The 26,655-nt window shown below is 44.8% G+C and overlaps 1 pseudogene; it reads left to right on the top strand.

Annotated features, from left to right (window-relative positions):
* LOC147007743 (uncharacterized) overlaps window positions 1–22,056 on the top strand; it is a 36,277-nt pseudogene extending 14,221 nt beyond the window's left edge.
* Window positions 22,057–26,655: the final 4,599 nt, after the last annotated feature.

Here is a 26,655-nt window from a genome sequence, read left to right as displayed (position 1 = left end):
TGAAGCTCCTTGAGCAATGGCGGCTCTTTCTTTCCTTTGTTTTTCTGTTCATGTTTCTGGAAACATTGAAAACTGCAAAAATAAAAGACATTGCTTGTCAGTTCATGATTTTGGAAAGGAAGAAAAGCATGTTCCATGTGTGTTGCATTGTTATGGGAAATAAAACATTGATCCTGCATGTGTAACATAAACAAGGTTAAAAAAGGATGGGTGTGCGATGATGAAACCAAAACATAAAACAGACAAAGACTTTATCGAAGACTGATGGGAGCGAAGAGCGCGCCGAATAACATCATCAATAGGAGCGTAGACCGTGATGAGTGCAGCACTTTAAGTGGGAAAAAGACCGAGCACGTGGTATCCGGTGTTGTACCATTAGACATGTGTTTGCAATGTGGCCGAGGGCCTGCAGCTGCGGTGGCTTTTATGAGGCCGAGGGCTGTACACGTGCAGAAAGACATTACTGTTGTGCCGATCGACACGTGATTGGGATGCGGCCTTGGCCATGCAACTTGGAGGGCATTATTGACTCCATCATGTTGAAGGTGGGACTGAGTCTCAGTGGGGTCGAGGACCACGCTGAATATATCAGATTTGGATGCGGTTTCGTAGTGAGGCTTGGTTCGCTTCGTCGACTCCCTTTTGGCAACTCCGATCCATGGTGCAACTCCCTGCCACCATGGACGGATGGGACCATGCTTCGGTGCGACCACGGATGGAGATGGCCAGTGGTGGCAGTGACATACTGTGTCTGGGCGGATGGGGATGTCACCCTGTGGGGTCGGACGAACCCTCGGAGGTGGAGGTGGAAACGCACCAAGGATAAGGAGACTGCTTTGTCCATGAGTCATGGTTCCTTGCTGGGGTGAACATGGGTTCTTTCGAGACCAGGGAAGTCTCCGTCTCAGTCAAAGAGACTTGCAAAGGGAGATGATGACTGGCGGTGGCAGCAGGTGCACACACACATGGAACATTCAAACATTTATGATTGAATCGTGTTTGTATTTACCGTATTTTCCGATGCATAAACCGTGGCCGAGTCTTCGCCGCACCTGTGTTTTTCACCCTCATAAATGAATAAATAAATAAACTTTTCCGGTGCATTCACCATACCCATGTTTTTTCACCCTCAAAGGAAAGGAATGTATTAATCATTTTATTTTCTGATCGAGATCTAAATCCGTTTGAACATTAGCTTTGTGTGGAACAAAGTGATGGAGGTGTCAGCATGCTCCCTCCCATGTCCGTTTAATCTAGTTCCACTGTCTTATTCTCATTTTCAAGAAGGCGAAAAGAGAGAGAGAAAGAGAGAGAAAGAGAGAGAGAAAAAGAGAGAGAAAAAGAGAGAGAAAAAGAGAGAGAAAAAGAGAGAGAAAGAGAGAGGGGAAGAGAGAGAGAGAGAGAGAGAGGGAGAGAGAGAGAGAGAGAGAGAGAGAGAGAGAGAGAGAGAGAGAGAGAGAGAGAGAGAGAGAGAGAGAGAGAGAGAGAGAGAGAGAGAGAGAGAGAGAGAGAGAGAGAGAAAGAGAGAGAGAAAAAGAGAGAAAAGAGAAAGAGAGAAAGAGAAAGAGAAAGAGAAAGAGAAAGAGAAAGAGAAAAGAGATAGAGAACCAAGATTTAATTTTTATATTTTATTTTTTAATATTACAAAGAGGATTTTTTTTTTGTTCTGAGAAAATGGAATAAAAGGGATTCATTCCGGTATCATAGACATTTCTTGTGGATTTGTGGCCCTGAAAAGGGCCGTTTGGGTTTGATGAAGCTTTTCAGCTAAACGCGAGGAAATCCTTGTCAATGCTTTCCTCAGCGAAGACGGCACTTATCGACTTAAATCAGGTGGGAGGAAGTCCCCGTCACTATCCATGTCGCTGTCACCATCATTTGCAGCCTCCTCCTCCCAAATGATGTCGTCCTCTGTGCCGTCCATGTTGTTGGAGATGTAAGATTTCAGAAATGCTTGGTTGATGATGTCCGACAGTATCTCCTCCCACACCTTGACAATCCAGCTCAAGATCATCGGAAGGTTGGACCTTTCTCATCCTCCCGCTCTTGGTGTTCCTCTTCTCCGCACTCATTATACAGTCAGACCAGCAGCGACGTAGTTGGTCCTTGAACGGCTTATTGATGGACACATCGAGGGGCTGCAGGAGTAGTTATCCCACCTGGGATGATGACGAGATCGGTGTTGGTCAGACGGAGCAGCGCTTTGGTGTCGTCGGTGTTGTGACAGCTGAACGTATCCAGGACAAACATGCTCCATCATCGGGAGAGACCCCCATCTAGTCTACTACTCCAGACTGTTTGCACCCAGTCCTGACCAGGAAACTGTCTCCACGTCGGAAACTGGCCGAGAAGGATTGGCAGAACAAAAGCTCTTGTGAGGACTGTGGGGTTTTTTCCCGCCTATTTCCCCGCACTTGGTGTGAAGGAAAGGGGGAGGGCAGCTCACCGCCGATTGGTGGATGCACAGTGTGAGGCGGTCAGGGTGAGGGAAACGCCCCTTTTCGGGAACCTTCTCGAAGGAAGGTGGAGCCGAAAACGGGGAGGAGCGAAGGGCGGAGCCCCGCACTATATAAGGCGGACTGCGCGCGAGGCTCACTATCTCTCTCAGGGTCGTGTTGATTCTATTCACTGTCTTGGTGGACGTCATCCTCTCGCTTCATCTTCGAGCTCTCTCTTGGTGGTCGAGGTCAGGCTCTCTCGTCTTGGCGTTGGGTGACCCTGTCGGTGAAGGCCTCGGGCCGGTGGCGAGTCCGGGCGACACCTCGGAGACGCAGACAGGAGGCGCAGCCCTGCCGGCTGTGTGGTGCGACCTGCGCGTCTGGTGAGGGACACCGGAGAGAACTCACCGACCACATCATTGCAAAGGCCCAAGAGCAGGCGCGGCTTCTCTAACTGCCGTGGGAACAAGGCGTCGCGACCTGCCCACTGTCACACCTCGATGGGGCAGGTAACCAGCACGGTCTCGCGGGCCTTTTCGGTCATCCACAGCCCACGACCATAAAGGTTTACGAACCCCGTCTACCTCCCTGCCTATGGGGAGGGTTTTCCTGTTGTTTTTCTATGCATGCTGTGGCGCCATGTCCTGTTAAGTAACAACTGTTAAGTGCATGTACATTCTCATTATAGTCGGTCGTATTGCTTTTGTTTTCTGTTCCTTGCCTGTAAATTACATGACTGCCTTGGCTGTATATACGTGCTTGCTTGAATAAATGTCCTTGTGTGCAACGTGATCCCGTTCGTCACGTCCTCCTTTCACCACATTGAAAGTGCCATCTTGCATCGTGGAATGAGTAGTGGGTTTTGAACACCCGAATAAAGAAGAATCGGAACCGTCGAGGTCGGCTATAACACCGCCGGCTATCCCTGTAGCACGGAACGAACCGCTTTGCCGGTTCATGTCCTAAGCCGACCTGCGGCGTGGTCCAACCCCTCGGTAGGTTACCCGCGTGGGTATTTAGGTATATCGACATTCGGCGATTTACCCTATTTCACGCGGATAGAATGCGGACTGGTTTGTGGTGAGGTTAAACCCCCACTCCATGACTGGCTCCTGGCGGTAGTTCCAGGAGCGTCACGACTGAATTGTCTGTCTGGTGGGCCACGCGGCTGCCATTAGAGGTACGCGGCCGATCCCACGTCAGGCGGGCCAGAATTCGCAACAATATACACACACACACTAACACACATGCACGTGTTTGTGTGATTCTTAATCAAAATTGAGAGCGTGAGTGTCATTTGAAGACACAATCATTATTCAAAGAAAGATGTGGGAGATGGTTTCACGTGATGATTTATTGTGACCATCTCGAACATGTTTACACACTTTGGCATACCATCCCGACATCCTTTGTTATTCTATTAAAATGCTTTTTTATGATTTGAACAAATGATTTCCACACAGTTATTCACAATGTCCGACAAATTCAGTCATTTTGTGGCGAGACCAGTTCACTGGGGCAGAGGGGGTCCACCTAGCAGGAGTGTAACAACTACAATCTGTAACAAGTGTGGTCTCAGGTCAAGTCCCCAGAAGAACCCCAAAACCTTCCTCTCCCTTTCTCCCTTCTTAAACACCACTTGAGCATCCGTGATCGTCCAATCAGCGTCACGGACTTACAACCAATCAGTGTGAGCTACTGGCAAGCACGACCAATGGCACGCCGTTCCAATCCCCCTTTCCTCTGAGAGACGGCCTCAAGGAGGAGAGGGGATGGGAGGGGATGGGAGGAGAGCGGATGGTAGGAGAGGGGTGGGAGTGGAGAAGAGGGGATGGGAGGGGAGGGGGGAGAGGGGATGGGAGGGGAGGAGGAGAGGGGATGAGGGGAGAGGACTGGTGGGGTGGGGAGAGAACTGGTGGGATGGCGAGAGGAGGGTGGGGAGAGGACTGGTGGGGTGGGGAGAGGACTGGTGAGGTAGGGACAGGACTGGTGTGGTAGGGAGAGGACTGGTGTGGTAGGGAGAGGACTGGTGTGGTCGGGAGAGGACTGGTGGGGTGGGGAGAGGACTGGTAGGGTAGGGAGAGGACTGGTGTGGTCGGGAGAGGACTGGTGGGGTGGGGAGAGGACTGGTGGGGTGGGGAGAGGACTGGTGGGGTGGGGAGAGGACTGGTGGGGTTGGGTGGACATCAGAGGAAGCTAAATGATGTCATTTCAACAAACAGTGTGAAGACCTTTCTTTCTTCCTTTAATTAACTCATTAAAAAGAGAAGGGAAACAAATGGTTCCCTTACCAGAGATGAATACACTTTTTCCTTTTGTTCCTCCCCAATGACCGGGCATGTTTCCACGCCATCCAAACCCTGATGAGGATCAACGTGCTGAGGATCAGGAGGACTCCAGTTTCAAAAAGTTCCACACGGTCCACTTGTACTTGAACCCGTCGTGGATCGTTGTTCCGGACGATCTGTGAGCATACGGACACGAGCAGTGTTGGTACAGAAAACAAACCTGTCCAAATGTCGACAGTGAACTCGGACAAGGGAACATCCTCATGGTGCAGACAGCACCTTGATGTTCAAGGTCGACAACAATAAAGGTCACATTTCCATGATGATGAGCAGGATTATGAACTTCGAGGTCTTGAAGAACCTCAGGGTTGTTACGAGTTGTTTCTGCCATTACAATCGAGTGTTTCCACACCGAACAGCCGGCTTTACATCCCTTCAAACAGAGCGGTGTTCTCTCGTGGAATCCCCTTCCTATAACAATGGAACACAGGGTTTGTGGTCGGGATCTCTTGTGTCGAGACAATGGATGATAAGTGGACGAGTTCACTCCCACATTAAACTTCCTGAGATGATCCATCACGGGATGATCACGATGTGAAAATGTCTCATCACCTGCTCTCCTCTTTTGAACCTCCTCTTGCTCTACATACTGTCGTCATCAAATTGATATGTTACTCGAGTCATCGTTTAAACCACAAACTCTTTCTCCTTCCCACTTACCTGATGAGGTAAGTTTGCAGTCCAGGTGGGTGAATACGCCTCCTGCACCTGTCCATGATTGTGCCGATGTAAATGGCGAGTCTCGACCTCCTTCGAGTAGAAAAACGCTTAAGATTAGTCTGATAAGAGGCCACATGGCTGCTTCGAACACGACGACGATCTTCACATGAACTGGGATGACGAACTGTGCGTTGTACCTCTCACCCTCCTCTATGACGTCACAAAGCTTCAAAAACGAGCGAAGCCACGCCCCTTGTATTGTTGTCATGGTAACACAAAGCTTTATAAACTGTTTCCAATCTTCTTAATCCGACTCTTGTTTCTTGAAGTTAAATAATGTTTTTATGTGTAAACGAAAACATCCGTAAATAAAAGTCGGTTGGTGCAACGGAGCACAGAAATCCGTGCTTATTTCAATCTGCACACAGTACACGTTGATGAGGGTGATCGGCTCCTCCCGACACGTCACCCAGTTGAGTTGGTTGGGTTGTGTGGTTGTTGATGTCACAACACTTTCCGTCAATATTATTGGTTGTATTTCGGGGAATCCTTGCTTGTTGTTATGCTGTTGATGTTGTTGCTCGGGAAGTGACGTGGCAGAGCATCCGGTGGGCGGGCCTGTGTATGTCCGTGCCGAGGGCCTGTGTATGTCCGTGCTTATTTCAATCTGTTTGATTGATTGCCGATATGCCGATATATTCATATGTATCCGTGCCGAGGGCCTGTGTGTGTCCGTGCCGAGCGCCTGTGTGTACCGTGCCGGGGGCCTGTGTATGTCCGTGCCGAGGGCCTGTGTGTGTCCGTGCCGGGGCCTGTGTATGTCCGTGCCGAGGGCCTGTGTGTGTCCGTGCCGAGGGCCTGTGTATGTCCGTGCCGAGGGCCTGTGTATGTCCGTGCCGAGGGCCTGTGTATGTCCGTACCGAGGGCCTGTGTATGTCCGTGCCGAGGGCCTGTGTATGTCCGTGCCGAGGGCCTGTGTATGTCCGTGCCGAGGGCCTGTGTGTGCTGTGTCGCACAGCGATGGTCAGTTAAATTTTGTTCCAATCACACAAAGGACGCCCCGTGTTCGGGTTTGAGCCTGTGTAGCTGTGAGGGAGCACAAACTTCCTCACCTACCATTGACAGAGGGTGCTCGTGGAGTCGGCCCAACACAGGCTTCCATGCACATTATAAAGGGCCCGAACCATGTTACCATGACGACGGAGGTCGCCTCAAGTAACCCAGCCACAGGTGGAGGCCATTCAGCCCATGATACCTGCACCACATCAACACCACAACAATTCATCAACACAAGATGCAAAGAAGAAAATACAAAATGATTTATTGTTTAAAATGAAGTGTTTTTGTATTTTTTATTTGAAAATATAAAATGTTTCTCCGAGAGTGGGATTGTAGAACGTCCACCTGAGGTTACTTTTCATGATTTCAGGATCCCTAAACAAGATGGACGTTCGTCGATGGCTTCTTAAAGTGTGTGCATGGGCGTCGATTGCTTTTGAAAAGTGGGGGAGACATTGCATGTCCAGACCACGAAGCCCACTTCGTGCCGGCGTGGACACAGCAAGTCCACCCTTGCAAATTCTTGATTTTATACGCTCGTTGACAAGCTGTCTTCTGATCACACAAATCCCTTAAATTAATCTGACCATCTACCGACCATCTTTTTATCAAATAATGTCATCAAAGAAATACATATTCATATATTTTTACAGTATATATATATATATATATATATATATATATATATATATATATATATATATATATATATATATATATATATATATAATTGTTTATCAGAAAACTAGACTGACATACATGAAATTGATATTACACGAGTACGGTCAACTTACCTTAAAACTTGCCAAAAAATATGGACCCTCTTGTCTGCCGATCCAGTTAAAAACTTTGTAGCAATGTCTTGGGGTCAAGTGCAGTCAGACGATCTCGGTGAACATGACAGATCATGAGATGGTTGAGGCGTTGTTGGGTCATTGGGGAACGTGAACCAAGTCTTCATACGCCTGAGTTCACTGAGTGACCGCTCAGCTTCGTACATGAACTTGCTGGGGAAACCAATAGAAGCCGAAGCAAACGTTCTACCTGTGGGAACATTCGACGGACTTCCGGCACCATGTCTACAAATATCTTACGGTAATCCTCAACAGATGAACCACTGAACTGGTGACGAAAGAAGCCAAGTTCTTGCTCTAGGGGAGTCTAGGGAATCCGACAGTTCGGGATATTTGCGGACTATTTGTGGTTTGAATGACCCAGACAGGAGCATTTCACCCAAGTCCCTATACACCATGAGGTCGTTGATGTGAAGTACTCGTTCAAGTTCTCGGATGCGCTGTCAATGACTTTGAAAAATTCAACTCTGTATACCTCCTCTGCAGAATTGGCAGTATATTCCTGCGTGCCTCCATCAAGTCTCTTTGGAAGCTTGTGCTTACGAGGGAGGGTCACTGGATCTAGTTGGCACTGCTGGAGCTTCTGTTGTGCTACTTCGAAAACCTCCTTAAACATCTGGTCGGTAGGAGACATTGGAGATTCTGTGCAGTTACCTTAGAAGCAGTAAGCATACCAGAGACGGTAACTGGTGAACCCTAAAGTGCCTTATTGAGGTATTCAAGGGATTGGAGAACGGGCAATGATGCAAACAGACCGAGAACACACGTTCCTGATGAAAGACAACTTCAAATTCCGTTGGCTCGCGATGCCGTGTTCGTACCAAAGTCATCACTTGCTTGGTGAAGGGCATCCAGTACCACTTCATAGTTATCCAATATCGATTTCACTGCAGGAGAAAGAGTTAACGAACGCGTCGGGCAAATTGGCCTCAGGCGTGTCGGGCAAGGAGTGTCAGCATCGTCAGCGTGGATATTCAAGTACAGATGCTGTAGATGTTGTTGTAGATGTTGCTGAGTACCTGGACATAATCAAGGGCATCTCTTATGAACGGTGCAGTTTGTAGGGCTTCGGATGTAGTGAGTTGGGTGACATGAGCTCCACAGTGAACATAATTGGCCAGCGGTTGGAGTTTTTTTAGCTGTGCTTGACAGCCCTTGTACTTTCTGGACATGTTGCTTGCCCCATCATAAGTCTGCGCTCTAAGGTGTTCAATAGGGAGTTGACACCGAATTAGGACATCCTGAAGCATCTTACAAAGTGATACTCCTGTTGGTGACGATACTTGGTGGAGGCTGATGAGATCTTCTTGAACATCAAAGGAATCCGTCACATAGCGCACACACAGCGACTCCTGCTCATTACCCTGAATATCTTGTGTTCCATCAGTTACGAATCCGAATTGAGTGGACATTTCATTCATGTTACTGCAGATATTTCTGAGGATGACATGACTCATCAACTGTAGAATATCGTTCTCAATTTCTCCACTTGTGAACGCTGCCTTCCTTGACAGACATGTCTTGAGGTTTACATCATCCTCGGCCTGCAACTGTAAGAGCATTTTGAAATTCCCTTCAGAGGCATCCTTCCCACGAATTGCAAAATTTTGTTCGGCTAAATATTGCAGTGAGGTGATAATCTTCAGAAGCGCTGACCATGCAGATCTTTGTTCTTCTAGCAGTTTGCTGCTCAGCTGCACATGGACACCAGGTTGACTTCTGCGACATTTCAGATTTTCAGAGCCAAGCCTATGTGTGTTTGTTCATTCGTGTTGTCTGAATTTTTCTGTAGCCTTTTTTCCAGTTCCGAAAGCCCTTTGAGACAAATGCGTCTTCTGCACAGCGGGCAAGTTCGGTAAGTTTTTCACGAGAAGCGTCCGTACAGGTGTGACAGAGTACACCGCCGATGCTCTGATCAAAATGAAGCCACGGAAAATCTTTGACCCACTGTTGTTGAAACTTCAACTTTCGGTTTGGCAGTACTTGGACTGGGATACAACTGACATCATGAAGTTGGAAAGGCTGATCTGGTAAATTAGGCCGAGTACTCTCACATGCACCCTTTTCTGCTGTCTTCCTTTGAATCGCTCCACCTCTTTCTGGGAACTTGATTGCTCCAGGAGAGTGGTCGGGGATGTGTTACTTGGATGCTGTCGCGAAAAACTTTCTCATGTCCATATCCTCTATGAAACGAGAAGGGAATTACATTTCAGTTGAATAAATTTTGACATGTGAATTATAAGGGGTATTTTTTGTGTAACAGGGCATTTTTAAGGTCAACATACTTTTGGCGAGGTCACTATACCTCCAGGCACAATGTTGACATGTGATAAGCTTTGCGTAGCACATGTATTACTAAAAGAGCGCTGATACGAGTTCAGTTGTTAATTTCTCATCTGAGCTCCCAATTTAGCATTCCATTCCTCGCTTAGTTCCCTGCCACGTGCTTATTAGTTTTATTACTTTTGGTTAGTGTCAGATACCCTGGTATTTTATTACCTGGGATTATTAATATTCATCATTTTATTTAATCTGCATTTAATAAACCAATGGGCTAAAGTTGAGTGCGATGATTATGATATTATTGGTTCATAGTTAGCGTCGTCGTTTAAGATTGTGTTCTTGATTTGCATGCCATCAAAAGGGTTCACCAAAGGAATGAGCTTAAAATCAGTTGTAATGTGAACATTTATCTAATTCTTTACCTCTCACAAACCACGAGACCAGGAGACGAGGGATTAAGATCTGTTGCCGTCCGGACGTGCACTCTCTTCTTTCCAATTATTGTACATAGTTTGTTGATTTGTAAATACGTTCATCATTTCCACTAGTGTGTGCCCATATGTGCGGGTCGTACGTGCGTGCCCGTACGTGCAAAAAAACCCCAAAAAACACAACTTTGAAACCGCGTGCCTTTGTTTAAGTATAGTGCGTGCACAGACGTTTTGTTTTAGTATAGTGCGATATAAGTTAGAAAGGTGAAATAAACCATTTTGGGCGCTCAAAGGGCCCCGCGCCGCTGGGGCCTAAGAGTTCCGAGTCGTGGCGCTCCGGGCCATGAAGCCGTGATTTCTTTAAACACTCATAAAATGACGATACAAAGTCCGAAATCGTCCCAATATACCTCAAAATGCCCAGGTCACGTTCCCTGTTAGTGAGTGAACAATCCAACGCTTGGCTAATTCTGCTTCGCAATGATAGGAAGAGCTGACATCGAAGGATCAAAAAGCGACGGCCGCTTATGAACGCTTGGCCGGTGGGAGACAATGGCTTGGGAAGCACAGATTCTCAATGGTGAATTATTAACCTGTCATATTTAATAGAACTATAATAGACCAATAAAACTTTAATCGAGATTTAAAAATTTATTCTTGTATTTGAGGAGCATCTGGGCCTGGTTGTACTAGAGCAGCTCGCTTTGTGTTACGTAACTTACGTTCAATGAAAAAGTGGGTAGGGGGGACAATCGATATGTTGTCCCCCTTGATAAACAGTGGGGGACATGTCCACCCCGTCCCCCACCAATCGACGTCCATAAGTGTGTGTGTGTGTGTGTGTGTATGCGTGTGTGTGTGTGCGTGTGCGTGTGTGTGTGCGTGTGTGTGTGTGTGTGTGTGTGTGTGTGTGTGTGTGTGCGTGGCGTGTGTGTGCATGTGTGTGTGTGTGTGTCATTGTGTGCGTGTGTGTGTGTGTGTGTGTGTTTGGGTGTGTGTGTGTGTGTGTATGTGTATGTGTTTGTGTCCGTGGGCCCCTTCTTTAAGTAGGATTGATTAAGTGTTTTTCATTGTACATTGGTTGCATTGCTTTTATTCGGTTGTAACTCTGCTCTCTGTCTCCCTTCCTGATTATTGCCTATTGTAAATAAATTCCCTCTTGTTGAATGTACCAGCTCGTTCTTTCTCATTTCTGCCATTGGTTAAGCATGGTGTGTGTTGAGAAATATCGAAACAGTAAATTGTTCATTTGGACCAACGGGACTCGGTAACCATCTGCTCAGGTTACACACGGTTCGAGCACGGTTACGGCTCGTTCCGCACGACGCCTGTCGAGGGTGTGAATTTCAGTAGCTTGCCGCGTGGGTCTTCTTTCTTCTTCTTTCGGCTGCTCCCATTAGGGGTTGCCACAGCGGATCATCCGTTATGATCCGCATAATGATTTGGCACAGGGTTTACGCCGGATGCCCTTCCTGACACAACCCTGGTCGCCTCTTACGACACAGGGATATGGGTACACCTATTCTAACCGGGGCATACTCTGGGCCCAGTACACTGGTACTCACTTCGCTGACCTCTGAAAGATGACAGGCTGAGTCAACCTCCTAGTGGGTATTAATTCAAGCGGCCAACGGGCTTGAACTCTGGACCTTTTTGGATCCCAAGTCAGCACCCTAACCACTACGCCAACCCCAGGCTTGTTTGCTGCGTGGGTACTTAGGTATATCGAAGTTTGGCAATCAACCCTACCCCATGTGGTTGAATTATTGGCGATTCATGGTCCCATAAGGGACCCGTGCCTTTCGGACTTATCCGAGGGAAACGACCTAAATTCCGGTGTGTTCGGTGGAGCCGACGCTACTGCTCCCTGTCGCGGTCGTGCTCGCCACCGATACCCAGCCCCACAACAATATTTCGCAATCTCGACCAATCAAATGTGCTGCTCGTGGCTCTCAACTTTGTGGAATATCAAAATTTAAACGAAATGGCTCGTAGGAAATATGGATCGTGCTCAGAAATGTAAAGGAAGAGTTTAAAAGACCCTTCCCATGTCCTTTTTCTCAAGTATGCGTGGGGTAAGATGTTGTATGAACTCTCCAGTAATCTAGTTGTTTGTTTTGCTTTTGACTTCTGCCCCGTGTAGCTTGTTGCCCAAGGATTTTCTCTGACATGACACATGCCATCATGCCGTTTTCTCTCCATGGTTCAGGATATTTGGTGTCAAATTTTACTTTCATTTCACCCAACTACTTGAATCACCATGCCCGTGTCAAAGTCCTGACTTATGGGTTTGTGAGTGGAATTATTGCTTGAGTGGGGACAGTTGTTTGTCCCCAGTGTCACTTCGACGGAATACACATGGGGTCCATTATCTGAAAATGGAGAAATACATATTCGGCAAATAATCTTTGTACAAAATATTTTGCAAAGAAGTGGTATTTATTCATGAATAAATACCACTTCTTTGCAAACTATGAATAGTTTATCTTGTCCCAAGTCTTTGACAAACCAGGCTGTCCAGGCTTCACATTCGACTGAAGTTGCAGCAGGAATTTGGAATTTGTTCATGGTTCGCCCACTTCTTCGTGAAGGACACCCTGGGATCTTTAACATCCACCAACTTATGTCTGCAGACGGGACGCCCATATTAATGTCCATGTGATGGACGGCACACGTTGATGAATTACCCTGTCAAGATTTGAAACCAAGTTGGACAGCTTAGATGTTAGTGTGCATTATGAATGAGTTTATGCATCAAATAAAGGTCACAATTGGGCCGTAATCGTGTCGGTAGCAATATCGCACGTCACACTTGAAGCCTTGGCTGGGAGAAATGACATATGAGACCCCAAGATGTGTTAATAAACAGTCCATGTACAGTCAACAAAATCTTGTGTCTATAAAATTGGACAGGAAATGGGGATTTATCATTTATGCATAAAGATTCATTTGAGTACCTTATTCAGAGGCCGAGCAAGTTGAGACAGCTCGGATCCGTTGGTCTCTGGGGAATGTGATAAGCATAGAATGCCTCAAGGATGTCAGTGTGTGTTCCATCACCAATCAGCTTGTAGAGCGCCGCCAAGTGCCTTAAGCAATCCATTGAAACGGTTGGTATTGAACGGCTGGCTTGGCAAGTGATAGCAAGCTTTCCTGGGTAATGGAACACACCTCTGGTTTGCTCCAAATTTCTTTCAGTGACGACTGTTTAAAAAAAAACAAACTGACAGTAGTAACTGTTTGTTTAAAATGGTAATCATGTGTTGGAAAGAATTGACAGAATAGTTTGTGGTTCTAATAGTTTTTATTTCCAGTCGGTATAATAATTTTTACTTCCCACAAAATGCCGAGCTGAGCCATTTATCCGCCTTAAGACGGAGTTCGTCCAAGGCGGAAATCCCCCTTGGAGGAGAAGGGCACGTTAGGTCGCTACAACCTCCGTCGCTGAACCCTTCATCTCCTGGAAAGTGTGGTTGAGAATAGATAAGTAACGACCGAATGTATTGCGGTCAGACAAACAGCCAGACACCAAATTGTGTATTTTAGTTCGATTTACCTAATTACCCTTTCTGAATTTAAAATTAGGCAAAATTAGACTAAAACGAGTCAAAAATGGCACTAAAGTGTTTTGTATTCTCACACTGTTTATGTTGATACCAAACATGATGATGTTTAAAACAATTTGAAAGCTGACGTACTATTTGATCTCACCTGACACTGAGGGATCAGCTGTTTGGGTCACCTTGGATACCTGGGGTCCAAATTGATAGGATCACATTGAAAATTTGCTTTTCACAAGCGTGATAATAAAATCTGATTGAATTTGATAAATTGTTGTTGCTCATTGAGACATTACCTGTCTTTCAGGTAATATTTTGTGGATGTACATGTACTATTCCATCAGCAAGGAAGATGCAATAATAATGCAAAATAAATGTGAATGTAACATTAATTTGGTATCATTTGAAAGCTTTAACAAATTTTCCATGTTTGTTTTGTTGCACAACTATGATAGTGGGTTTGCAGGATAGCTTAGATGTGTGTAGTCCTGTGTTGGACAGCTCATCTTTGTGTGAGCTGTCCAACCCAGGCACATAAATTCCTTAATTCCCTTTAAATTTAATTCCCTTTAAAATGATGAATGGGCAGGAAAAGTACATTTGGAAAAATAGGAAGGAAGTTAATCTGCAAGAATAATTTGGTGAACTCATTCACTCTTGGGACTGACTCTTACAAACCAAATGATTTTAGAAACAATTTACTGTTACCGAGGTATATAAAATTGAATTAATTTTGTGGTAAATCTCGTATAAAAGCAACGACATGTTCTTGTGTGAAACTCCAAATATTGATTGGACGACGTGTATCTGATGTGCTGGTACATGTCACACTTTTGACGTGTACCAGCACCTATTGGTTGCCGTTGTCAAACTTTTGATTTAACGTCATCATTTGTGTGATGTAAAGTGATGAGTGTTATATCAGTGGTCAGATATCTTATCTATTTTGTCAATGTCAATTACACACAGGTGATGTAATGCCATCCTTGGGTGCTGATGTCAGATCCTTTGTCCATGTTCTGGCTTGAGCCAGGCCTCGAGGAGAGGTACAGGTTGTCCGGGCATTCACTTGGGCACGGCACAGTGGAGGTGCGGTATTATCTATTAATTTTGTATATAAAGTCGAGGCTCATGGAGGAGCCAGCATTTCTTTATTTTTAAATAGTTCTTATTTCTTTACAATCTTTTTTTTTCACACAAAATTTGTTTATTGGGGAATGCTTGCACCATATCCGTCAACCTATAAGTCGAGTTGGCTAATTTCCCTATTTTCTTTCCTTTATTCATATTATACAAGTTGATTTGGAGGAGAAACAAAGCGAGATAAACTAATGGTGGTTCGCAAAACTGTCAGTCAGAACAATGGATGTGTGAATTCCTCCCTAGCACTGATGCAACACATTGCTGCCCATGGTAATTCTTTAAAACGAGCAAGCATATTTATTATTTATAACAAGCGGAAGAATCATTATCAGTATTAGCTCATAGCACATTAGATCACAATTTTGTTTGCAGTTCACTTCTGCTTAATAAACACGAGAGAGTTCTTTGAACACGATGCCCCACGTAGTGTTCAAATGTATACTTCAATTTTAATATGGAACAGGCAGCCGAGAAGCGAACATAGAATTCTTCTTGCATTCGCTTCTGACTTTACATAAAACTTGTTCACAACTGTATACTTGCCAACTATACCGTGATACATGTAAGCGCCGCACAGCTGATGATTTTGACGCAATTTCCGGTTACTTCGGCTCTGGATTCGGGATCAGCGATCAAATAATGTAAATCACGATTAAAAAATATTTTTTGATGATGCGGGAGATATCTTTATTAAAATTAACTTTGGGAAAAAAATGATTGAATAAATAAACGATCACTTCTGGTCAAGAATAAAAGAAATTAAAAGTTCCGGAAAGAGTTTCAAAATCGCTCCCGGTAATGTTAAATACAAAATAAACACTTCCTGTCATGAACAAAATCACTTTTGGAAGTATAAAATTAACTTTAGGAAAATAATAATTAAACAAGGGATTCGGTTGGGATCGAAGCGCTGGATACGATGCTTTTCATTCTGACCGATCCACCGACGAAGATTCATTGCCAAGACGTATTGGTTCACATACAATTGTTCCTCTGCCTGGCAAGATTTTTCCTATTGCGTATTTTGCCAAATGGCACTCCTCATAAAAAAATGACGGTAAATAGACCCTATTTTTGAAGGACTACCATTTGAAAATAATCGGTTTGTTGGTTTGTGCTGTGGAGCCTCACGTTGCACACACACACACACACACACACACACACACACACACACACACACACACACACACACACACACACACACACACACACACACACACACACACACACACACACACACACACACACACACACACACACACACACACACACACACACACGGAAAACCCGATAAACTTCTCTCAATGCTCTTGTTTGACCACACCTGATCCACACAATATTTTTTCCTACGCCACTCCCACTTTAAATAATAAATAATTGGAGGTGGTGTGTGGGTCGTGGAATCGTTTTCGGTAAATAAATAATTGGAGGTGGTGTGGATGGGAAATCGTTTTCGGTAAATAAATAAATAATTGGAGGTGGTGTGTGGATTGTGGAATCGTTTTCAGTAAATAAATAAACATATTATTAGAAATCCACAAAGACAGAAATGCCGGTCATTCCATTAATTTTGGATCCTTTTCACTTTGGTCAATAACGTTTGGATCGAGGAGATCGAAGGTGGAACGACGGTGTAGTGCCTTACAAACACTGTATACACACCTTAAATGACGGCAAATAGACACCCGATTTTTGAAGGACTACCATTTGAAAAATAAAACCTCAATCAAAAATCGGCTCGAGCAAATTTTCTAAATATCTCGACGTGTTTAATTCCGAAGTCTCGTTTCTCTACATTCAAACTAAAGGACAATTATTGAAAATACTGTACGTGGTTTTTCGGCCGCTGTACAGCAACGGGTGGTTGCTAGGCAACGAAATTCAAACTCGCACATTCCCAGTATACATTCCTCCTTTTGACAAAGTTTCATCGAAATCTGTTCGCTGGTTCGTGCTGTGGAGCTCGTGTTGTAGACACACACACACAGACAAACAGCCAGAAAACCCGACAATAAGAGATATCGTGTGTGTGTGTGTGTGTGTGTGTGTGTGTGTGTGTGTGTGTGTGTGTGTGTGTGTGTGTGTGTGTGTGTGTGTGTGTGTGTGTGTGTGTGTGTGTGTGTGTGTGTGTGTGTGTGTGTGTGTGTGTGTGTGTGTGTGTGTGTGTGGAATCCAAATAATAAATAAAAAACTTCCGGTCATTATCTCCCAGCATGCATCATTCCCCATGAAAAAACCAGAAGCAAAAAAAACGGAAGCAAACTGGTCATAGGCAACGACACGGATTCACAATTGCCAGGGCATTTGTGGTGAATTAACGTGAATTGAGGGACATGACGCGGGATCACATGTTGTGCGTCTCGCGTATAAGGGGAGGTCTCTCTGCGGCACGAGTGATTGTCCCCGGGGCATTGCTATTGACATCGGCTGTCCACTTGATGCTCGTTAACTGAAGGTGCTCATTGACTGGTGAGAATGGAGATTATATCGAACTCCGTGCTTACGCGGATTGTCTGCAATGGTTAACTGCACATGTATACGTTACTGCTTATGTACTCCTAGCTGAACCTGTATTCCCCGGTGTGCCCACAGAAGCGGCTCCAATCAAATGGAATAAAGCCTAAACTCTGAAGGTTCTTTCTCTCGCTCTCATTTCAATTTATTCCATTTGATTTTCTCGGCTCTCTCAACCAAAGATGGACAAGATCTACAAACCAGAGAGGTTCGACGCAGACCCGAACGCGACTGACGCAGAAATGAAATGGTCACATTGGTTCTGTTCCTTCTCACACTATCTGACCATCATCGCGGAGGGAGCTGACAAATTTGCCGCTCTCGTGAATCATGTCTCTGCCCGGCGTGTACAGGCTCTTCTCGGGGTGCGACACTTACGAAGCAGCGATTGACGTACTGCAGGCGCTCTACGTGAAGCCCAAGAACGAGGTATACATACGACATCTTCTCAACACACGCAAGCAAGCAGCCGGGGAGACAATCGATCAGTTCCTGCAAGCTCTGAATCAGCTGGGAAAAGACGGCAGCTTCCGGGCCGTAAGCGCCGAGGAACACCGAAAGGAAGCGACACGGAGGCATTCATCCAAGGACTCAGATCAGCCCACATACGGCAACGCTTACTAGAGAAAGCGCAACCCACTCTTGACAAGGTAGTCGATCAGGCTCGAGCGATGGATACGGCTCAGCAGCAATCTGAGTCATTTGGGACACCGATGCTGCTCATGAACGCTGCTACGATGGGAACTCAAGCGAACCCCACTGGCACAGACACAGCCAGACATAGGGATGGTTGTTTTTGTTGTTTCCTATTCTCTCATGTGCACGCTGTTAAGTAATATTCACAAGATAGAAATAAAAACCCAATCGTGTTTATACACCGCACAGCGTTTAACAACAACCGGAAGCAAAAGGTCATAACTAACCCACACGGATTCCAACGAGCCAGGAGTATTGTGTTGTTGTTGTTGTTGTTCTTGTTGTTGTTGTTGTTGTTTCCTATTCTCTCACGCTCACGCTGCTATATGAAGGTCACTGCATTCGCTAAAATTAACTTTGGGAAAAAATAATTGAATAAATAAATAAACACTTCCGGTCATGATCTCCCAGCATGCATCATTCCCCATGAAAAAACCTGAAACAAAAAAACCAGAAGCAAAAAAACGGAAGCAAAATGGTCATAGGGAACGACACGGATTCACAAATGCCACGGTATTGTGTTGTTTTTGTTGTTTCCTATTCTCTCATGTGCACGCTGCTAAGTAATATTCACAAGATAGAAATAAAACCCAATCGTGTTTATACACCGCATTGACAGCGTTTAACAACAACCGGAAGCATAAGGTCGTGAAGCTAACCCACACGGATTCCAACTAGCCAGGAGTATTGTGTTGTTGTTGTTGTTGTTGTTGTTGTTTCCTATTCTCTCACGTGCGCGCGCTTAGTATGAAGCTTCATCATGCTCGCTAATAAAATAATAATTTTTAAAATCCAGAAGTTTGGCACTCTGAAAACAGTCTTATAAATCACACCTGTACACTGTACTAAGACAACATTGAGTCGCAGTTTAGGAGATGGAGGCTTTATCACCATAGAACGCAGCATCAATTGGCATCGTACATAGCCATACAGGCGGCCTCTTCTTCACCCCACTACTGCACCCACTCATGCTGTATACCGATATATAAAATGGTTCCTGGAAATATAATGAAGGCGATTTGTGTTTGAGTGTTCAAGCTTATCATTCAGTTTAAATAAAGGTTTAAAGACGTTTCAAGGCGTATAAATAAATAGATTCTGGGTTTTACCGCAGTTTTACCCAGTGTCTATTACATCACCCTATCAAACACGTTACATTAGTTATCCGTGCCTGTTTTTTTGTGTCCTTTATAACGTCCTTAGAAACGGTAATGTTCCTGTTTGGAATGATTTTCAATTTTGTTTGACTGCCAGGCAGGCAGACAGAGTAAAGATATTATGTCACTCCTCTCTGTGCATGTGCAATCAGGACATATTCAGAGCTGAAGTACCAGACTGTTAAACGGCAAACTTGTCTTCCTATTCATGTTCCAATTCCAGTTTAAAATTTAACGTTCAATTTAAATAAGTTGTTCCTCGACCATAAACTTATAAGACAGACAGACTGACGGATATGAACCAATTGCTTAATCCCGCTTTTCGCTTCGCATGCGTGGGGTAACAAACAAACACCTGTCACTTAATGAAATACAAGTACTCAATGTTTGTCCACTTAGTTTTGCAGCCACTGTGAGCCTTTTTGGTTTTCTTGGTGTCGCTGCCTGCAACGTATCCGTCGCTTTCCCAAACACATTTCTCGCTGACACCATATTTCCTGTACGCTACCATATTCCCACCATTTTCCACAGCAAAAAAAAACAAAACATTTTTGAGTTCAAATTTTAAGTACTCTTTTTTTTTCTCAACACAACATTCATCTTTGTACAAACATATGTATTTCCCGGCGTTCTGATTGCATGCATTGCACATTGCAAAAGATGATTGCATTTCCCCGACGTTCTTCTTCCAGACTCTCCCCCCTTTCTCTCTCCTTCCCTCCTCTCTCTCCTTCACCTACTTCTCCTCCTCCCTTTTCTCCTCATCTCCTATTCTCCTCCTCCTCCTTCCCCTCCTCCTCCTTCCCCTCCTCTCTTCTCCTCTCTCAAAACTTTATTTTGTTAATAGGTGATTACATGTATACAATATACATACATCTCTTCTTTTCAAAACATCGGCCAAACTTAAGACCATGGACTCCATGATCTGTGCTTGCACAGCCCACTCAGTCTGGCCATTCCTATTCGTTGTCTGTAGACTTTTTTTTTCTCATGTATCAGATAAATTGAACTCTTCCTCTCTATCTTCCTTTCTCTCTTCCTCTATAAAAATATAGAAATACTTCTAGTATATATATATATTTTTTTACCAAATCACTGCTGATTGGAGGGGCTAACAGGGTGACCTGGAGGTACGCACACTAGCCTGGGTTAGAATCCTGACTCAGCTATAAACTGTAATAACGGTGTTTCACAGGCAGGGTGATTCGTCAATATGCGTGCCGTCCCTCGGATGGACGTTCAGCTTCGTGTCCCATCCACCATCATTAGTTGCTGGACATTAAGGATCCCATGGTGTCCTTCTGCAAAGGTAGGTGAGCTATTGCCGGTGCTCTGAACAAATTCCAAATTCCTGCTTTAACTCCTGAGTTGAGTGTGTCAGGCCTGTCCAGCTGGTTTATGAAAGAGTTGGGCCAAATAAAGGTGGGAATAATTGTGGCCGTTAACGAAAGAAGGCTGCAGATTGGCATGCATTTATTACTTTCGGTGAAGGATCATCGAAAACCCCAGTGCAGGACTTTTTCAATTAACGCAACACTCTGCTAAAAATAACAAATGTTACCCTTGGAGGGTATTAAATCTTAAGGCTTTTAACGTGATATGTGTTATTCTTCTGTGATCAACAGAAAGTCTACCTCCTACTGTCAGACAAGGCCAAGGCTTCAGGTAGGGCTGTGGACTGGGCTCTTCGCCACCACCCTTTGCAGCTCAAGTTTGCCCACCTGGCACACGCCCGCCGCTTGCTTGCCCTCTCCTTGTTGGTGCCATCATTACAGGCTGGCATGGGGTGGCCTCAGGACCTTAATGATTGGTTGGTGCAGAAAGTAGTCTTGCAGGAACTGGGCCTCGACCCACAAATATTTGATCTGGAGATGGTAAGTATGTGGCGGTGGTGTGTGAATGTACTGCGCGTGTACGATATTTCAGGTGGCAAGTACAAATCAACAATCAGTCTTGAGTACCACACTTAGGACTTAGTAAATGTACCAGCCAATGTTTTTGCTCCTTCCAACAGGTTGCTCGGGAAGCTCGCAAAACTGCAACATTGCAACTATTGGCGATCAGCAGATACTCCACATCGGGCCATGGACACTGCAGCCCTTCTCCATTCCTTCAGGCCTTTGGTCTCGCACTACGCGATCGGCTTTTGCAGCTTTCGTGTCCTAAACCAAGGTCCTTCCCATGGATCTGAGAGTGATGGCAATAAAGGGCAGATTGAGGCAGGCAAGCTGAGTTTTGAAGCAGGCCTGCACTGTTTGTCAAGGATGCCAACTGCACTTTCAGCTCTTTGTTCCTCTGCCACCACAGCCATGGACCCTTCATTTGACCCAGTGACTTCAAGCCTCATTGCGACTATTCCGCCCAATCTGTGGGATTCCTTGTTCTGGCAGCTGCCACCAGTTGTTCTCTCACAAGCCACTAAAATCTACCCAAAGCTACGTGCAGCTTATCGAGCAGAGCTCATTCGTAAAACTGCAGAAATCCAGGCCTCAACACCATCCAGACAAAGCAAATCCGGGAGATGCTTGGAAGGACTTGGTCGATCGGTTTCAAGCAGAAGTGGACCATGGTGACTGGAAAGTTGAACAGGCATTGATGGCAGAACAGTTCTCACGTGCAGCTTCGTGTTCTACCAGTTGTACCATCTATTCAGATCTTCTCGCTGAATTGGCCACCAAAACCAGTTTATCTTCTCACCAAAATTCTTGTACGTGAAGTTTTCAATCTGTCATTCTTGTTTATAATATTACTTGGACACAGTTTGATTGCATTAAATTTGAACATTACAGGCCAATTGTATCTTGGAATAAAATGCAACACTGACATTGTTGAGTACATTTATGCTTAAAAGTGAGCAGTGGAATAAAATTGTACTCTTATTATAGACTAAAACGTCAGTGCCTTGTGATTCTCCAGACCATTTTATTAATTATGAGCAATACCACCTGTCGCTTGCTGACGGGAATACTAAAGGAGGGGGAGGGAGAGAGAGATAGGGGTGTGGTGGAGACAGACAGACAGAGAGAGGAGGGTGGGAGGAAAGAGAAAGAGAGAGACAGGTGGGAGAGAGCAAATATAACCAAAGCTTACTCCTGCTGTGTCTAACCCCAGGGATTTTTGACTGGTTGAGGGTTAAACATGACCATCACTGCCACACCTCAACACAGAGTGCCATTTCCTGTGTGTTTTGTATCTTACGGCGATGGCCCCACTTCACATGGGCGGCAAAGGTTTCATTGGCTTGAACTGTGTCCTTCTGAAGCTGATGGAACGGACAACCAGCTGGAAGTACAACACAACATGTGACATAAGCTTATTGACAGCCAAATGTGTTCCATTGCAGAGTGTTGGTGGGTCCCGATTCCTGAGAAACATAATGGGTGCACCGATATTGAGCTCCAGATTGTGAGGAGGCACATGTGGTGGTTCAAGAGGGTTAAGAAATTATTTGGGGTAGTGGACTGCTTCATTTGTGTCTTGTACATTTGCACAGTGCCAGAAAACTGTGGAATTGGCTGCATCATTTTCGTTGCCAAGATGGCTCTTTGGCATAGCCACTTGGAGTCATGAAAGTTATGTGCAACATTTGGAAATACTGCGCCTTATGATTGTTGAAGTGTTGCAACTGTTTTTCCCCAATTTTGTTCCTTGAGACAGTTCCATCTTGATTTTCAGATACCATGGCTCCATTTCCCAGTTTTAGCAGGCTTGCAGCAACCACCACAGCAGATGAATCACCTATTAGAAGCCACTCGCATGTTGGTCATTAGGCTGAGTCGCTGAATGTTGTTCCAAATGTATGAGGCTTTTGAGGCAGGCCTGCATTTCATCAGATTTGGTCTCCATGTGGAATGACTGCCAATGTCTGTTGAAAATGCCCAGCCAACACCAGAGTCACTCCACACATTCTTCTGTCATTATGTTGAAGATCATGCATGGTGCGATCAAGAGCTTCAAAGGCAGTGTTGTGAGACATTGCACACTCATCCCAGACAATGAGCCAGCACTTGTGCAGGAGCTTTGCTTTGCCAGTGCCCCTGTCAATGTTGCAGGTTGGTGCCGCCATACTTGCCAGATTTCAGGGCAACTTGAAGACTGAGTTGTTTTTCCTCCTGTCAACAATGTGGCAGCAATGCTTGATGATGCCATTGCAAAGGCAATAATGTTTCTCTGCTTGATTTTTTTTTCCAAAGGAAGATTGATGAGAAAAGTTTTGACATTTCCACTGGGAGCATCCAGAAAGAAAGTACCACCACTCCCATTGAAAACTGCTTGTGTAATCTTGATGAAGGCTTCTCTTTTGGTCTGGAACCATACATGGCTCATTCTCCTGTATGTATTCAGCAAGCTGTTCCATGTTGTAGTTGGTCTCTCAAAATTTCATTTGTGAGCTCATTGTCATTTTTGTCGTTGAGGGTTAGGAAGGCCAAAAAGTTTTTGAGGTCAGAGCCACCCAAAGCCTTGATCCAATGATAATGAGAGCTTGATTGAAGGTGGCATCTCTATCGCCCAGTTCCAGGTCAAGATTTTGCACTTGTGCGTGATGCAAAATGTCCTTTGCTGCATTCTCCCTTGTGGTTGTCCTATAATTGTTGAGGATTTGACATGGCACATGTCTGCACCATCATGGCAAACAAGTTTCTCGCAGCAGCCATGGTGATCGAGTTGCAGCTGTCTCCTCCAATGTGCTTTTCCAGTGTATATCATCCTCCATGCATCCTCTGGATCTGGCAAGCCTGTAAGTTTCACAGATTGTGACACCCACTGTGCGCAAGTCCTCAAATGATGTTGGATCTTTGACCTTGTGCAGAAGCCGTCTCAGGTAAAAAGCGTTCAAAAGGGTTAGGATGGACAGTGTACACATGACTCAAGTGCATCACGGGCTTTGATGCTGGGCTGGTCTGGTACAGTTTGTCCTGTTTTGCGGCGAGCCCACTTCTTGCTGCTGTGGAGGAAATTTACACAACAGAGAAAACACTTTGTAATGTAATAGATCGTTTATTGTCGAAGTGCACGTGTGGAGATAAAGGCTTGTCCCAAGTGTACAAGCAGATCTCTGACTGAGCCAGAAAACATGGTCTTCTCTATGATTGGAAAATAGGGAGGGGTCAAAGCAGCAAAAGGTACTGGTTAATCAACACCAGACAACAGGAAACCTTTGTGAAACAAGAGGTCCTTCAAAGCAAAGAGAAAAACAATTCTGTACATAATAAAACAAGATAACAAAGTGAAAGAATGAGTGCCTTGCTTCAGGGCATGGGGACACAGAGAGAAAAGGGAACTGTCTTGGAAAATAAAATTTCACATTTTCAGTAAGCCAGCCACCACCTGTTGCACCACAGAACTACACGTGGCCAACAACGCATGAGAGGCACCACCCGAGGGACAACGTGCCATCGCGCAGCTTGGTTGATTTGAGATGAGTGCGTTTTTTTTTTTTTAAATCTAATATGTATTGTTGTTGAAGTGACGTGTGTATAATGGAAAAACAAAAACGGGAAACGTCGTGGAAAATATAATTTCACATTTTCAGCGAGCCAGCCATCGCCTGTTGCACCACAGAACAATACGTGGCCAACAACGCACAAGAGTGGCCACTGACCTTTGTTTAAGTCAATCAATTATACAGCATTCAGTGACAGTGCAAATGTTGTAGAGCACTTGCCAAGTGGCTTAAGCACTCCAACAAAATGGTTGATGATAAATGGCTCGCTTGGCATGCAATTAGCAATCACCGAACCGTCATGTTAAACATATACCTCCCGGTGACGCCCAAGATGTCAAATATGTCCAAATGGGACGAATGAACCCTTATTTTTTAGGAGTCTGAACTGCTTATCAGTTCGATTTTGGAGCTTAAAGTTTGGAATTCAGCTTAGTTTCAGAGGTTATTGAGCTTATTTTAAGAGATTCTCGAGGTTATCGCATGTGCAAATATGAAATAAGGCCATGAACACTGCCATCTCTGGGCGTTTATACGCATTACAATGGACCTAGCGATTCGTAGCTAAGATGAACACGCATTTGATAATATGAGTCAGGAAAGTGGGAAAAAAAAACTTTATCGTTAAATCATTGCGACCTGTTCCTCGGTGAAGCATGGTTGAGCGGGCCAAAAATCATTGGGGCTTCAGACCCCAGCGAGGTTACTTAGAATATGCCTTACTACCCCAGAGAGAGCGGTGACCGAGAATGTGCCTGATGAAGGATATAATTGAATAAAGCCGTTAATTATACTCAAAAGGGGTGTTGTAATTAACCCAAACACCCAATTTTCAGTCTTGCACTTCCTTGGAGTTTTCTTTGTATGCATGCAAAGTTTGGAGGCTGCTAGGGTTTTATGGTTTTGGAGTAATGGAGGAGACACATTGACACACACACACACACACACACACACACACACACACACACACACACACACACACACACACACACACACACACACACACAAACATACACTTATTAGTAAAGAAGATGTAAGTTTTTCTGCAAAATAAATTCATACCGCAACTCTGTCTGTCTTAAAAGGTATCATGGGAGAGTGAGAGTTTATTTCTCCTCTTGAATCAATCAAATACAAGAAAAATGGATACCTTATGATGATGAGAATAGTGGAGGAACCTGAATATTAAAGCATGGCTTATAAAATTTCAGGTTCCTTTACAATGGATTGTGATTAAAAATAGGAAGAGACAGAAATATTGTGAAATATGATAACTAAATGTTGTGAATAATAAGGAGGTGGACAAATGGAAAGGAACGCAAATGGGTGGAGGGGGAATCAGTAGGTATGCAATATAACTCATTACTCATTTATTACCAGTGATTACAACATCAATTTGTTATATACTTCTCTAATAATAAACATTTGAGATTGTGTTAAAAGCTATTACCAAGTTGCCTGTTCCCACACCCACACAGGATTCTAAATCGGGTCGGGATGGAGAAGGCAAAAAATGAAAATGGCGTTTTCTGAATGGCGTCATCGAGCTGGGAGCAACAATTGGCATTTATTCTCACATCTGACTGAAAGCACACGGGATGTACCGTGTAGTGTAGGCGTGAGAGGGGTTGAGCTTTTTGGTGGGAATCTGTGCACGTGTGTGAGTTTGAATATTGAGGGAGTGATTGTAGCTCCAGTGAGCAAAGGCACGGTTGGGATGACTGTGGAGGAGGTTGGATAAACGTAATGGGGAGGCCGTTAAGGACAAACGGTAGTTTAAATTTAAAACGGCTTTCACATGGTGTTGAAGATATGAGTACGGTATGGTGTTGGCCGACCATGGAGGAGCAAAGTTTGCTGCATGTGAAAGCATGCATGCAGGTAGGCTTTTGCCAGGTAGATAGTGTGATGGTTAAATGTTCTTGCCGGGTTTTATAGAGAACCCAGCAGTTAAAAGAAAAATGCAGCTGTTTTGGTGCATTGAGGGTTGAAGCCTGGGTCAATGGTGGAACCACTTGGCCCAAAGATCAGGTCAGGTATGGGAGCATGCGCTGGAGTAGAGCACCGCT

Source organism: Eptatretus burgeri, unplaced genomic scaffold (assembly GCF_056783735.1).
Source record: "Eptatretus burgeri isolate ZD-2024b unplaced genomic scaffold, Ebu_testis_v1 Ebu_testis_scaffold_31, whole genome shotgun sequence".
In the NCBI taxonomy this organism is placed as follows: domain Eukaryota; kingdom Metazoa; phylum Chordata; class Myxini; order Myxiniformes; family Myxinidae; genus Eptatretus; species Eptatretus burgeri.
The sequence above is the reverse complement of the archived record's forward strand: the minus strand, read 5'-3'. Positions and strand labels throughout refer to the sequence as shown.